We start from the raw sequence: 16889 nt of genomic DNA on the forward strand, positions 1-16889 counted from the left end.
ATTATGTATATATAGTTCATACCACATCAAGTGGTTCACAACGCTCTTCAATAACACTTAATATTTTGTCATGATCTTCACTATCTAGTCTCCACTTTTGAGTCCGCCCTCGACGTGGAACTGTTTGAAGAATTAGGCCAACAGCAATGACCAAGTGACTATACTGATATACCTTGTTATCAATTTGGTATTCAGTGAAATGAATCCCATGTTGAACAATTTTAACTTGTTTGAAATATGTCCCTTGCACTACAACTGATCCTGCATGTACATGTATATAAGAAACATGAGAAATTAAAAAAATTCACACAAGCGATTTGTATGTATGTACATATTCAAATCAGAACTCAAACCTGTGGGAAATGACATTCCATAACTCATCTCAGATTTTGATAACTTCTTTCTCTCTTCTGTGCAACGCAATAAATAATAACTAACACCTTCTATATTTCCATCTTCTGCTATGACTGCAAAAATATCTCCTGCAATTTGACACAAGTTAAATAAATTCTAAGTTATATGTCATTTTTAAGGAAATGTTTACATGTGTACGTCATGTACATACATACCTTTTTTAATCAATCCTGAAATATGATCGTAATCACCAGAAATCAAAGGAATGTCTTCAAAGTTTTCATCCTCATTTGAATCCTCGTATGTGTCAGAAACATCTAGTGGCACCATTTTCCATTCACTAACATATCCAAGCTCTTGGTTCTTGCAATCAACATAGTTTTCGAAAATGCATTCAGAACAAAAACATGAATAATCTCTAGTGTATAATGTCCATGGGCGATTATCTGTACTCATGACACAATGCAAAGATCTTGTCCTCTCCACACTCTTGCATCCATGCATTGATTTTCTATCCACATCTGTAAAATGTACATGTGTACAAGAATACATACATGTAGATCAAGTTGTTAAATTAAAAAAAAATAGAATAAAATACTAAAAGAGAACACGTACCGGTTATCTCCCAAAACACTCTATATGGAATGGGCTTATATGTTCTTGATGATGATTCCCCAGGATAATTAGGTTGTTCAAAGTGTTTCTTACACCATTCAACAACATCATGTGCATTTTCTATACGTTCTCCTGTGTACTTTATTTGATGCTTTCTTATAGCACGTTTGATACAAGCTCCTGCACCATCATGTTCACCCTTTCCATGACCACTCTCAAAAAAACTCCAAACATGTGGTATTTTGTCATTTCGATGATATCTACATAGTGCATAAAATGGCCTCGAAGATTTGAATTGTGCCGCACATCCATCAGACCAAACAAAATGTTTAACTATTGTTATGCCTCTATCTTTCAAATATTCAAAAAACTTCTTAAAGCAATGTTGTACAAAAAGTGTGTCATGCTCCTTATCATCACTGATATAGAAGTGGTACTCTTTCTTAATGACATGATTTTCAAATGTACTATCAACACCATCTAAATTCATCTGTGCATGTCGATAACACACATGCACGAAAATAGTGATTTGCTTTGAAAAATAATACTCTGATTGAATCTCTTTTTGATACACAAAAGAGTAATTCTCTGCGAAGTCAACTACAGATAAAATAGTTCCAAGTGGGAAAGTGTCTCTTAATCTTTTAAATTGTTCTGCTTGCCACTTGGCAAAAAAACCATGGCATATGTATGGTTTTATCAACTTACGAAAATTTTCCATAAATGTTCCAATAGGTATTTCTTCTTCTACATAATCTAGTCTTGTAGATTCCTTTCCAAATTTTGTTTCAATTTTTTTGTACTTATAACTCTTGCAATTTACCATCTTCCTCATGTCAGTATCTTCATCTCTCAAAGGCAATTTAGCCAAGTCCCCGCATGTTCCACAAATTCCTCTTATGCAATTTATTTGACCGGTTGCATTATCATCTGATTTATCACATAAGATGGATGCTATGAATTGACTTGTTCGTTTAGGAGGAGCATTTTCATAACCATCATTATCTTCTCTAATCTTTCGAAACACCTGATAGTACAAGTCAAATTCGATGTGATAACGACAACAACAAGTTTCGAAAACTTTGTTTAACTTCACATAATATGGCCTTAACCGTTCAAAAATGGTTTGTCCAATCTTTATATGAGGGTTTGTTTTAGTAAACAATACATACAATTCATGTTTTGTTGTGTCTAGCCAATGTTTTACATGGAGATCATAACGATCAGGACCAATCCTTTGCTTGATAACATCTCTACTATTTGATGAAGGGCGAGTATTATCATTCCAAAAACTTGTCACAAAGTTCCTAACAACATCTTCAATTCTATCAGAACGAGGAGCTCTACACATAATTGCCCAATTCCCTTCTGAGGTAGTATCATCCAAAATCTTTCTCCTTTTAACATATTTAGATATTGTTCTTCTACTAAAACCAAACTCAGATGACACTGAAGAGATTTGTCTTTTTTGAGGCAATCTTTCATTTACTAAAGATGTCAACATCACTCTTCTTGAAATGGTCTTATCTAGTTTTCGAGATTTTTTACTAATGTTCACCAAACCTTTCTTAACATTATCAACAATAGATTTTTGTAGCTGAGAATATTTCCTCTTTTGATTTGTTGTATCTATACCCAACAATTTCATTGGATCTATTAAGTCTTTATGAGTAAGTACAATTGATAACAATTGAGCTTTTTCTAGTGTAGTATCAAGATTGTTGAAATGCGACATTATTTCTTTTGCACTTTTATTCATTGACCTCCTTTTAGTATGTCTAGGTTCTTCACTGAGACGTTTCAACTCATCCACATCCATTTCAAGTAAATGATCTAAATTTTTATAAGAAATATTTCTCTTCACCTGTTTAGCTAGATCCACAATATGCTCATCCATATCAGTGGTAGGAGGTAAGGAGCCTGACCCCTCTCCTTCAAAGGTCTCCATTGGTTCAACTTGGACAATCTCCTCCCTATGTTCATCAACTATATTGTGTTCTTCAACAGGTTCATTTGCCCGTTCTGCACATAATTTAAGAGTTTGTGTAAGGTTCTTGAATTAATCAGAGATTATTCAATTAGGATTAAGAATAGGGGTGAATTTGGCTTAAAGCTTTACATGTTAAAATTAAAGCCCATTCAATTTGGTTTATTAAATTTAAATACTTTTTTAAGACCTTATTGTTATAACTCTAATTAAATTACTTGTTTAGGTTTAAAGTTCAATTTGTTCTCAGGTTAGGATTAAAGTTCAATCTCTAATTTTGAGCACTAATTTAACACATAAAATAAAATTTTGATAAATTAGAAATTCCAATTTTGAAAATTAAAAGTACAAATATTTTGATGCATGCATACGATAACTTAGGTGACCTCATATTAATTTGTTATGGACCATAATGTAAGTGGACTATAATTTGTCACATGTGAGTATATTTAAGACCTATTATTGCATAATAGACCTCCTAATCTGAAATGTTTTTGCATGTACGTGAAGTTGAATATAAATAGTTCACCTAAATTATTCAACATGTTTAATAGGAGAAAAATGCAATTACACAACAAGCAAGTTGATGGAAATTGAAATTTGCAAATACACATGTATTATCTCAAATTAATTATGTTTTCCAATTAAAACAAAATTATTTTTAATCCTATTAAAAATATTAGATAAAAAATATTGAATTCTAATTAATTGATACGTAATACATATTAAATTAAATATCTTCTTTGTTATAAATTTATGTCACATTTAAGAACTATAATCAATGTAATAGTCCTAATAGGCCTTATTATTAAAATCAATATGACCACATTTGAAAAAACATTTCACAAAATTAATATACTTAACTACCCTTAAGACAAATATATTATGTGATATTAAAGGACCTATCACATGAAATTACTTGTACATGTAGATTAAATATTCAATATATATAATTTAGAACCTAAAAATTATGACATAATAGGTCTTATCTATTATAAATGAACTTAATTATATAGGAGAAAAATGCAATTACACAACAAGCAAGTTGATGGAAATTGAAATTTGCAAATACACATGTATTATCTCAAATTAATTATGTTTTCCAATTAAAACAAAATTATTTTTAATCCTATTAAAAATATTAGATAAAAAATATTGAATTCTAATTAATTGATACGTAATACATATTAAATTAAATATCTTCTTTGTTATAAATTTATGTCACATTTAAGAACTATAATCAATGTAATAGTCCTAATAGGCCTTATTATTAAAATCAATATGACCACATTTGAAAAAACATTTCACAAAATTAATATGCTTAACTACCCTTAAGACAAATATATTATGTGATATTAAAGGACCTATCACATGAAATTACTTGTACATGTAGATTAAATATTCAATATATATAATTTAGAACCTAAAAATTATGACATAATAGGTCTTATCTATTATAAATGAACTTAATTATATAGGAGAAAAATGCAATTACACAACAAGCAAGTTGATGGAAATTGAAATTTGCAAATACACATGTATTATCTCAAATTAATTATGTTTTCCAATTAAAACAAAATTATTTTTAATCCTATTAAAAATATTAGATAAAAAATATTGAATTCTAATTAATTGATACGTAATACATATTAAATTAAATATCTTCTTTGTTATAAATTTATGTCACATTTAAGAACTATAATCAATGTAATAGTCCTAATAGGCCTTATTATTAAAATCAATATGACCACATTTGAAAAAACATTTCACAAAATTAATATGCTTAACTACCCTTAAGACAAATATATTATGTGATATTAAAGGACCTATCACATGAAATTACTTGTACATGTAGATTAAATATTCAATATATATAATTTAGAACCTAAAAATTATGACATAATAGGTCTTATCTATTATAAATGAACTTAATTATATAGGAGAAAAATGCAATTACACAACAAGCAAGTTGATGGAAATTGAAATTTGCAAATACACATGTATTATCTCAAATTAATTATGTTTTCCAATTAAAACAAAATTATTTTTAATCCTATTAAAAATATTAGATAAAAAATATTGAATTCTAATTAATCGATACGTAATACATATTAAATTAAATATCTTCTTTGTTATAAATTTATGTCACATTTAAGAACTATAATCAATGTAATAGTCCTAATAGGCCTTATTATTAAAATCAATATGACCACATTTGAAAAAACATTTCACAAAATTAATATGCTTAACTACCCTTAAGACAAATATATTATGTGATATTAAAGGACCTATCACATGAAATTACTTGTACATGTAGATTAAATATTCAATATATATAATTTAGAACCTAAAAATTATGACATAATAGGTCTTATCTATTATAAATGAACTTAATTATATAGGAGAAAAATGCAATTACACAACAAGCAAGTTGATGGAAATTGAAATTTGCAAATACACATGTATTATCTCAAATTAATTATGTTTTCCAATTAAAACAAAATTATTTTTAATCCTATTAAAAATATTAGATAAAAAATATTGAATTCTAATTAATTGATACGTAATACATATTAAATTAAATAGAAATAAAATTAAAAATACATACTTGCATCATGATATCTTTGTCTTCTTTGTTCTCGATATCTTTCTTCCGTTTCGGGAGAATAATTCCTTGCAGTCTTATTTTGCCTTCTCTTCTTGTTCCCCATGCTTTTACAAAAAACCTTCAAATTATTCGCTTTCAAAATAATTTTCAAATATCTTCTCTCATCCAAAAGTGCGAATTATTTTAATCATTTGAGTGATAAAAAGCGAAAAAAAATTATAGATATTTATACGATTCCACAAATGAAAAAAAAAACAAAAAATGCGTCGGCCCGTGTTCGAACGAAAGCCGACAGTTAAAAATTGTTGGGTTCGCTCGAACATGGCAGTTACCAAAAAATGCGTGCCGAAATTTAGCTCGTGGGTTCGAGCGAATGGGGGTTCGCTCGAACCCACTTTGGTTCGAGCGAACCCAATCCGATCGAACATGTGTTCGATCGAAACCCCAAAATTGGAAGTTTCTCCCAAAAAATTTCAGAGTTCTGAAGAATTAATGACTTCGGAGCTCTAGTTCAGTACACGAATGAAATAATCTTCATAACCCAAAAATATTAGATGGTAGTACTCGAAACAAGCTTTCCAACGGATATAATTTTGTTATATTTTGAATTTATTATGTTCTTGATTTTTTAATGTTATTAAAAGTTGGTTTTTAACCGAACATGAACTTCTCTGTTCAACGCATTGGGAAAAATAAGAAACTAATTCAAAAAAATTTTGAAAAATATCTATGCCCTTGGTATTGATGTCTTCTTTCTAACAAAAAAAAAAAAATTGAATTTCGATTTATATAGAACAAGTTATGTGTTCAAACGTAAACCTATGTTTGAATTATGACTAGTCGAACTTCAAAACTTTATAAAATGAAAAATATTGAACATATCACTATAAAACCAAATGCATGCCCTGGATATTGATGTTACAAACCAAAATTCGAAAGAATTGAGTTTTTATCATTTATAGAAAAAAATTTATGCGTTACGGAAGGCACATCACTCTTAAAAAATGTAGTTTGTTGTAAAAAACTACTTTTCGAGGGAGATGGAAATTTTTTTTAAAAATCTTTCAAAAAAATTTGAAAAAAATGTATATAGAATCTACAAACAAAATGCTAGAAATCACTAATTTACATCATCTTCAAATTTTTAATAGTTTAAAAGTTATAGTTCTCGGAAGTTGAAGATTATTTTAAAAATGTACATCTCAGTGTCAAAAGTGGCAAAAAAGTGGGAACCATTATTGTGAGTTCACCCTATGGCATTGTGTATACCTAGGATCATGCCATATATTGTGGTGGAAATTATGGACCTAATAGATCATCTGATTGATCACATATGCACAACTCAATTAGCATAAAGGGCAATTTGGCTTCGGTTTAGAACCTAACAGACAAATGATGACCTGAGATGTATGACTTGGGAGGAGTTGACAACCATATCTTATGATTGTTATCAGACATGCTGGACACAAGGGGAGTGCATGTGTCTATGGCTGTACCAGTATGATTGTGTGTTTGGAAGTGTCTGGGGTTGTGAGATATTTCAATATCTATCCAATTTAAATCACAACTGGACCACTGGGAATGTTTCTTGCAAAGATGGAAAGTTACCTGCACATAAGACCATGCATTTGGTATTGTAAGAGATACAATTGGTATGTGTCAACTTCAACACTTGATATCAACAAATTGGGGTAAGAATGGCTTCTGCATATCAAGGGGAGATGATGCAGTTTGACTGGCAGGTATGTTGTATTCACTGACACATGTGTCTTCAATTGATTTTAGACTTGTATATGATATAGGACTCTGGTTTTCATATACACTTGATTCTTGAGCAATTGGTGTCAGTTGGTGGTTGAGCCCTCCATCTCAAGTGTTGTGAATTGAGAGGATGAAATGTATGATGGTCAAAGGAGGAGAAACATCTGGTAGAGTAAAAGGAGGAGACAAAACTCTGTATGTTCCCAGTAGACATAAGGAGGGGAGAAACCCTGTCAGTGCCCTTTGACATTGTTGTCAAAGGGGCTAAGAAAATCTATAGTATGTCACATACTACATGTGTGAGAATATATGGAAGACACAAAGGGGGAGAGAGAATTTGTAGTATGCTGGATACTACATGTGTTGACATCAATGTCAAAGGGGTAGATTGTTGGCATTGTGTTGTCATTGATGTCAACTAATATAGCTTGGTATTGGTATGGAAGGACAACTGGTATGGGAGATTGATGAGCAGTGTTGTCATTGATGCATATCGGAAGTGATGTCTTTGATGTCACCTATCTTAGAAGGTCACCGGTAAGGAAGAGAGTGTCATCTAGCATAATGATTATTGGAGTCACCAGTACATAAGTTAGTGTTGACTTGTGCTGAAGACATGGACAAGAGACCAGTATGATATAAAAACCGATAAAAGATGACATCTGTAAGAGAGAAATATGATGGGATATTGATTGTGATGAAGAGACGAAATGTTGCAAAAATCACATCAACACTGGAGGTGAAGTATGTCTAGGCCACCAGTATGTTGTTGGATGTCAATCTGTAGGACTCCCACTAGATTAACAGAAGTCTGAAAGTGGGTGTTCTTAATCAGAACATGTATGTCTGATTGAAGATATATATTATCAATGTCAACTAAGAAATGTCAAGTGCAATGCCAAAAGAAAAATGAGATGACAAGGATCCACTCCCACTGGTAAGTGGAGTTTATCTCCTATTATGCATCAAATGCATCGTATTCCTCTGAGATAAGATAGAAGAATTGAAGGTAGGTGATTGAAGACTTACACCAGATCAACCGATGGAACACTAATTTGCTTTAGGTGCATGAGATCAGAGATATGCACTAGATCAAACAGGTAGACATGATGAGTTGTCAGTGTAGATAATGAAGGATATGTTTGTCACTTTGACAAAACAGTTGATAGGAGAGTCAGTCAAGTGATGAAGAAGGCAAGGTTAAGCAGTTGCAGATAGAGAGTGCAACCAGATTGAAGATGGAGTTTGTTGAAGGTTGAGATGACATGGTGTCATCAAGGTGGTTATCGGTAAGTATGTCCACCAACAAAGACTAACAAGTTGCAGAAGTGAAAATCTCCCATCGATTGAAGATGTAAATGAGGTAGGTTGGCAAGAGTGTTGATTAGTCTAGGTGATCCACCAGAAGAGAAGCAAAACACAAGGTTGAAGATAGATCGGTTAGGGTATAACCAGCAGGGTTTGTGAACCGGTAGATGAACTCGGTTGTGTGTTTGGTTGATGATCTTGTCTGGACCAACACTAAAGACTAAGTAGAGGTGGATGCTGACTATGATGACACGTAGAATATAGGTGTCATGCACACTATGGTTTCTAAAGAGTTGTCCATGAGGTAGGTGGTGACTGGTCAACATTAATGTCGATAGCGTGTTTCACGAGTTGAGAGAAGAAGAGTGCAACTTGAGATTGATCAAAGGACAAAGATCTGATTTGATGACTTCATGATTGAGGTCGAGTGTCCAGATGTTGATCAGGGTAGGTGAAGCTATCAGCGTGATCGCTTCATAAGTGTTTGACAAGTGCAGACCAGAATGTTTGCCAAATAGGGAAAACGTGTTCTGAATGTAGAAGGATTGGTTGAGTCTGATTGATCCATTGTACGTGGTCGATCTATGGATGAAGATCTGATTGGATTTGGTCTGCCTTGGGGTCAATGAAGAAACCCTAGTGAGATAGAAGTTTGAATGTTGGTCAAGGCGGTAAAACTCAAGTATAAGTATGTCGACTCATGACTGAAGACGATTGATGATACTGTTGCATGAGAGAGTGAGGCTAGTGAAGAGAGCCAGTTAGTCAAGTTCTTAACATTAATCAGAGAAGAGACTGAGTGTGTGAGAGAGAACCGGTCTAAAGTGTTCAACCGGTGAGAGTGAAACAACCAGTAGCTTGCCATTAAATCTGACAGAGGAGTACACCAATGGTAACTAAACTGGTAGAGAAGAGCCACAAAAGAGTACAATGAAGAACTGGTAAGTTAAGAACCATCAGTAATCAAATAGTGGATATCTGATTGAGTAAAGAAGACCAGTGGTGACTAGCAGCAGTGTGATCGAGAGAGAAGAGAACCGATAGAGAGCAGAACTGACAAAGAAGAAGAAGAGGTTTAACCGGCAAGGTTGGAGCAGAGAGTGAGTTGTAGAAGGGGATAAGATTGTAGCAGTGAGAAGGTGAGAAGAGAACTAACAAAGAATAGGAGAGAGGAGAATCGGTGAAGAAAATTGTATAAGAGTTACAAAGTTCTTTTATAACAAGGCTATTACTTTTGTAATTGATTATGTTCATTGTAGGTCACTGAGTTGGAGCTTGGTACATGGGTTGGTGCTCCTTGGGTTGGTGCCCTAAAGAAGGAGTTGTACTCCTTGGGTTGGTGTTGGTGTTTTGGATATGCTAATTTGGTTTTGTCATTGATGTCAACACTTGTCATCACTTGTCAACACTTATCAGCACTTGGAGATTCTTGTTATGTTCACCGATGAGTTAGAGACTTATGCACAATCACTGGTATTTGGTTCACTGACAAATTATATTGTTCACCGGCACTTGGAATGACTTGGAGACTACTTGTTTATGTCGAAGACATTATTTGATCACTTGGTTTTGGCAATTTGGTTATTGGTTTATTCGGGTTTGCATATTTGTTGTTATCGGCGAATAGGTCCAAGATATACACTGGCAGGCATATCTATTCCAGATCAGCATGGTATGTTATGGAGATGATTTATTATTATTTTAAATACATTGAGCTGACATGATGCATCGGATATCGATTTATTTGTAATTGATTTTATTGTAATATCTTTTAGTGAGCCGACCTATTCAATTGGTCTTAGGTTATGGTATAAATGTAAGATCTCATTTGTGAGATTGATATGGGATTGAAAAAGGATTGTAAGAGGTTATATGCGAAAATAAGCAGAGATATACATGCAGACATCATTTGAAGGTTAAAGGAAGGTTTTTGTGAAGGCAAACAGAACTAAACTGGTACTGAATCCAACATATGAAGATGCTATTTTAAGTAATACATTATCATTGGATTTAACCATCCAATTGTAGTTAGTGTGACTCTCATTTTGTGATTGAGCAATGAGCTCTAGGCAGCTGGCCTTTTTGCATGTGTAGAATCCATATTGTACACACATACTATCTATAGTAGTATCATTTGATTGTGGGTAAGGCTTCCCACTGTGGTTTTTCCCCTTACATGGTTTCCACGTACAAATATTTGTGTTATGTGTTGTGGATGTTAATGTCTTTCTATTTCATGCATTAATCTTTACCGGTACTGCAATTAACTGATAAGACTGTCTACCGTCATAAAGTTTGGTTTACCAGCATTAAGAATTAAGTTTTGGTTAAGTTAATTTTGGTTGAATTTATTAGACAACTGATTCACACCCCCCCCCCCTCTTAGTTGTCTCCGGGACCTAACAATTGGTGTCAGAGCACAATCCTCTTTTTGCATAAGTTTAACAGCTTGAGGAGATCCAATGTCTTCTAACTACTTCAGGAAGGACAGTTTGAAAATGATGGAACTAACTATGGCATATGGAAGATCAGGATGGAGACACATTTGAATTGCATTGGAAAGGACATATGGGATGTTACAAAGAATGGCTATACTTCTCCTACTCAAGGTCAACCTAATCCACCTAACTTGGCTAAAGATAAGGAAAATGATTGCAAAGCAAGAGAAGCACTTTTGAGCGCATTATCAAATCATCAAGTTATGGGATTTTTAGATAGATATACTGCTAAAGCTATTTCAGACAAGATGGAAACATTGAATGAAGGAGATTCCACAGTCAAAATTGCAAAACTTGAATGCTTCCAAGTCAAAAATGAAAATCTGAAAATGGAAGAAGATGAAAGAATTTCTGCTTTTATGGAAAGAGTAAATGAAATTGTTTTGGGTATACCTTAAGTGAAGATGAGATTATTTCTAAAGTTTTAAGAGCTTTTCCATTGGCATATAAAATGAAAGTTACTGCTATAAATGAATTGAGAACAATGCCTAATACATCAATATCTAGAGACACTCTGGTTGGGAAACTTTCAGCCTTTGAAATTGAGGAATTTGGTTCTGTTGCTACAATAAAGACAGATCTAGCTTTTAAAGCATCAACATCATCTACAACATCATCATCATCTAAGAATTCTGATTGGAAATCCTTTTATGCAAGAGAACTTGAAGAAATCAGAAAGGAGAATGAAGAACTGGAAGAACTTGAAGCACTATTTGCAAGGAAAATGCCTAAAGATCCAGTTGGAAGTAAGTATGAGGGTAAAGCACCCTTTAAATTTTTTAACTATAATAAGATTGGTCATATGGCTTCTAGATGTCCCGATAGACATGCAATATTAAGAGAAGAAGATAAAATAACATATAAGACTAACCCTGATTATCAAAAATACAAGTTTAAGAAATATAGAGACAAATCTTGTTATTATGCTAATGAAGGAGTTATTGATGATTTTGATGAGGATCCAACAGACAATGGATGGGTTTTTGTTGCTATAACAGAAGATTAACCAACACCTATTGTTCAACCGGTAGAGCAAACCCTGGAAGCTAAAGTTGAAGATAAGGATGAATGGATTATTGATTCGGGATGTTCACATCACATGACTGGTGATAAGAGTAAATTCTTACCCTTTCAGGAATACAATGGAGGTCTAGTAAGATTTGGAGATGATAAAGCTTGTTTGATCAAAGGAAAAGGCACTATATCTTTTGATGGTAGATAATGTCTACTATGTTGAAGGTTTGCAACATAATCTTTTGAGTGTTGGTCAATTAGTTGAAAAAGGATTTTAGTTACAATTCAAGAATGGTAAATGCAAAATCTTAAACAAAACTGGTTTGGAAATTGCAACCGGTAATCAGACTAGAGGTAATATCTTATATTTAAACAACAATGAGAAAGCATGTTTGATTGCACATATTGATGAAAGTTGGTTATGGCATAAGAGACTTTGTCATGTAAATTTTGATTGCATTGTGAATATCAGTACAACTAAGGTAGTAAGATATTTACGTAAGATTGTTAAACATCACAATCTGGTATGTAAGGAATGTCAATTTGGAAAGCAAGTTAGAGTAACTTTCAAGAGTATTCCAAAGAAATATAACAATGTTCTTGATTTAATTTACACTGATTTATGTGGTCCAGCAAGAACTAGAAGTATCCAAGGAGATTGGTATTTTATGCTAATCATTGATGACTATTCTAAAATGTGTTGGGTTACTTTTCTCAGGGAGAAATCTGAAGTGTTTGGGAAATTCAAACTATTCAAAGTGATATTAGAGAATGAAACGGGCAAGAAAATCAAATGTTTGAGATCAGATCAAGGAAATGAATTCACATCTAAGGAATTTAATACATTCTGTGAGTGAATGGGATCAGAAGAGAGTTATCAGCACCCCAGACACCACAACAGAATGGAGTTGTTGAAAGGAAAAACAAAACTATCTTGGATGCAGCCAGAAGTATGATATCAGAAGAAAATCTACCTCATATATACTAGAGAGAAGTTGTCAATACATCAATTTATACATTTAATAGAGTTCACATCAGAGGTGAAACCGGTAAGACCCCTCATGAACTATGGTTTGGTAATACTCCTACTCTTAAATAATTCAAAATATTTAGAAGTAAATGCTATATTAGAAGAGATGGGTATATTGGCAAATTTGATCCTAGAAGTGATGAAGGAATATTTCTTGGTTATTCATCTAAGAGAAAGGAGGCATATAGATGTTTTAACAAGAGATTGCAGAAAATTGTTGAGGGTGCAAATGTGAAGATTGATGAACAGTTCAGAGAAAATTCAAGGTACATAGACACTGAACTGGCAATAGAGATAATCACAAATGAACCTACTATGAGTACACGAGTACAGAATGGAGATCCAGTTACATCGGCATCATCTGAAGATTCAACAATCACTGAAGAACAACAAGAAGTAAAAACACCCCGATATGTAAGATTGAATCATTCTGAAGATCAGATAATTGGAAACAAATTTCAAGGAGTTATGACTAGAGGAAGATTGGCAAATGAAGAGGTATGTCTTATTTCTCAGATTGAATCTACATCAATTAATGAGGCATGTGAAGATAAATATTGGATTAAAGCTATGGAAGATGAATTGGAACAAATTGAAAGAAATAACACTTGGTCATTAGTTCCCCGACCTAAAGACAAAAATGTAATTGGAACTAAATGGGTTTTTACAAATAAACTTAATGAAGATGGTAAGGTAATCAGAAACAAAGCAAGATTAGTGTGTAAGGGATATTCATAGAAAGAAGGAATTGATTACAATGAAACCTTTGCACCAGTAGCTATAATTGAGGCAGTCGGACTTTTATTGGCTTTTGTAGCACACAATAACTATAAAGTATATCAAATGGATGTTAAATGTGCATTTCTAAATGGAGATCTTGAAGAAGAAGTTTATATTGAACAACCTGATGGATTTGCTTTGACATATAACAAAGACATGGTTTGCAGGTTAAGGAAAGCTTTATATGGACTAAAACAAGCTCTTAGAGCTTGGTATGCTAGATTAGACAAATATCTTTTGAAGCTTGGATACACTAAAGGTAATGTTGACAGTAATCTATACTACAAAGTGACTAATGATGACATCTTGGTTATTGAACTTTTTGTTGATGATATAATCTTTGGAGGAGAAGATGGATTGTGTAAAGACTTTTCTAACAAAATGCAACAAGAATTAGAAATGTCTATGATTGGAGAGATAAAATTCTTTTTAGGATTGCAGATTTCACAAACTAATAAAGGTATATTCCTATGTCAATCCAAATACTTGAAGGAATTACTAAAGAAATTTGGCATGGAAAACTCTAAACCAGTAAGCACACCTATGACTACAATTGATAAATTATCTTTGAAGGATGAATCAACACTTGTTAATCTGACTAGATACAAGTCTATGATAGGAGGTTTACTGTATTTGACACAAAAAAGACCTGATATTATGAATGCAGTATGTATTGTTTCAATATTTTAGAGTAATCCTAAAGAAAATCATGAATCACCAATGAAAAGGATTATCCGATACCTACAAGGCACTACAAATCTTGGTTTATGATATCCTACAGATGAAAATTTTGATTTATGTGCATACACAGATGCTAACTAGGTAGGAGATGTAGATGACAGAAAAAGGACCACCGGTAGAGCATTTTTTCTTGGTAGCAGACTAATTTCATGGTTGAGCAAGAAATAGAGTTGTACAAGTCTATCAACAATAGAATCAGAATATGTTGCAGCAACAACTAATTATAGACAGATATTATGGATCAAACAAATGTTGAAGGACATAAAGGTAAAATGCAAGGAACCTATAACTATTTACTATGATAATATGGTAGCAATTGATATATCAAAGAACCCGGTATTTCACTCAAAAACTAAACATGTTTCTATCAAATTTAATTTTCTAAAAGAGAATGTTGAAGAAAAAGAAGTCAAATTGATTTACGTGAATACTAAAGAGCGTATTGCAGATATTTTTACAAAGCCTTTGCCTAAGAAGACTTTTGAATACCTCAGAGAGTAGCTTGGAGTCCTACCCCCACCAGTAGAGACTTATAAAAGGATTATCCGGTACCTACAAGGCACTACAAATCTTGGTTTATGGTATCCTAGAGATGAAAATTTTGATTTATGTGCATACACAGATGCTAACTGGGCAGGAGATGTAGATGATAGAAAAAGGACCACTGGTAGAGCATTTTTTCTTGGTAGCAGACTAATTTCATGGTTGAGCAAGAAATAGAGTTGTACAAGTCTATCAACAATAGAATCAGAATATGTTGCAGCAACAACTAATTGTAGACAGGTATTATGGATCAAACAAATGTTGAAGGACATAAAGGTAAAATGCAAGGAACCTATAACTATTTACTATGATAATATGATAGCAATTGATATATCAAAGAACCCGGTATTTCACTCAAAAACTAAACGTGTTTCTATCAAATTTAATTTTCTAAAAGAGAATGTTGAAGAAAAAGAAGTCAAATTGATTTACGTGAATACTAAAGAGCATATTGTAGATATTTTTACAAAGCCTTTGCCTAAGAAGACTTTTGAATACCTCAGAGAGTAGCTTGGAGTCCTACCCCCACCAGTAGAGACTTATACAGTTGATGTTTGTCATCAACCGATAGAATTAATAGAGAAATCTTTTATTTCGGCTTTGATGAGGAGAGCTACTTCTCAAGCGGAGTAGTTGGTATAATAAGTTGGTATTTTGTATTTGAATTTGGTTTTTGTATTGCTTTGGCATTTGATGTCAAAGGGGGAGAGATATTATGGAAAAACATTTTTGGGGAGAGATATCTTTGAGGAGAGATTATTCCTAGGGGAGAGACAATATGTATTTTGATTTCTGGTTAATGATCTCTTTGGGAGATTGTTGGTTTTTGGTTTTTGGCATTTATGTTTTGACACTTTGATGGTTTTTCCATCTTGTGTTGCCATCAATGCCAAAGGGCGAGATTGTTGGTATTTTGGATATGTTGATATGGTTTTGTCATTGATGTCAACACTTGTCAACACTTATCAGCACTTGGAGATTCTTGTTATGTTCACCGACAAGTCAGAAATGTATGCACAGTTACCGGTATTTTGTTCATCGACAGATTATAGTGTTCACTGGCACTTGAAATGACTTGGAGACTACTTCATTATGTCGAAGATATTATTTGATCACTTGGTTTTGGCGATTTGTTTATTGGTTTATTCGGGTTTGCATATTTGTTGTTACTGGCAAATAGGTCTAGGATATACACCGACAAGCATATCTATTCCAAATCAGCACGACATGTTATGGAGATGATTTATTATTATTGTAAATACATTGAGCCGACATGATGCATCGAATATTGATTTATTTGTAATTGATTTTATTGTAATATCTTTTAGTGAGCCGACCTATTCAATTGGTCTTAGGTTATGGTATAAATGTAAGATCTCATTTGTGAGATTGATATGCAATTGAAAAAGGATTGTAAGAGGTTATATGCAAAAATAAGCAGTGCTATACATGCAGACATCATTTGAAGGTTAAAGGAAGGTTTTTGTGAAGGCAACTAGAACTAAACCAGTACTGAATCCAACATATGAAGATGCTATTTTAAGCAGTACATTATCATTGGATTTAACCATCCAATTGTAGTCAGTGTGACTCTCATTTTGTGATTGAGCAGTGAGCTCTAGGCAACTAGCCTTTTTGCATGTGCAAAAT

The sequence above is a fragment of the Cryptomeria japonica genome, chromosome 6, assembly GCF_030272615.1.
Source record: "Cryptomeria japonica chromosome 6, Sugi_1.0, whole genome shotgun sequence".
In the NCBI taxonomy this organism is placed as follows: Eukaryota; Viridiplantae; Streptophyta; class Pinopsida; order Cupressales; family Cupressaceae; genus Cryptomeria; species Cryptomeria japonica.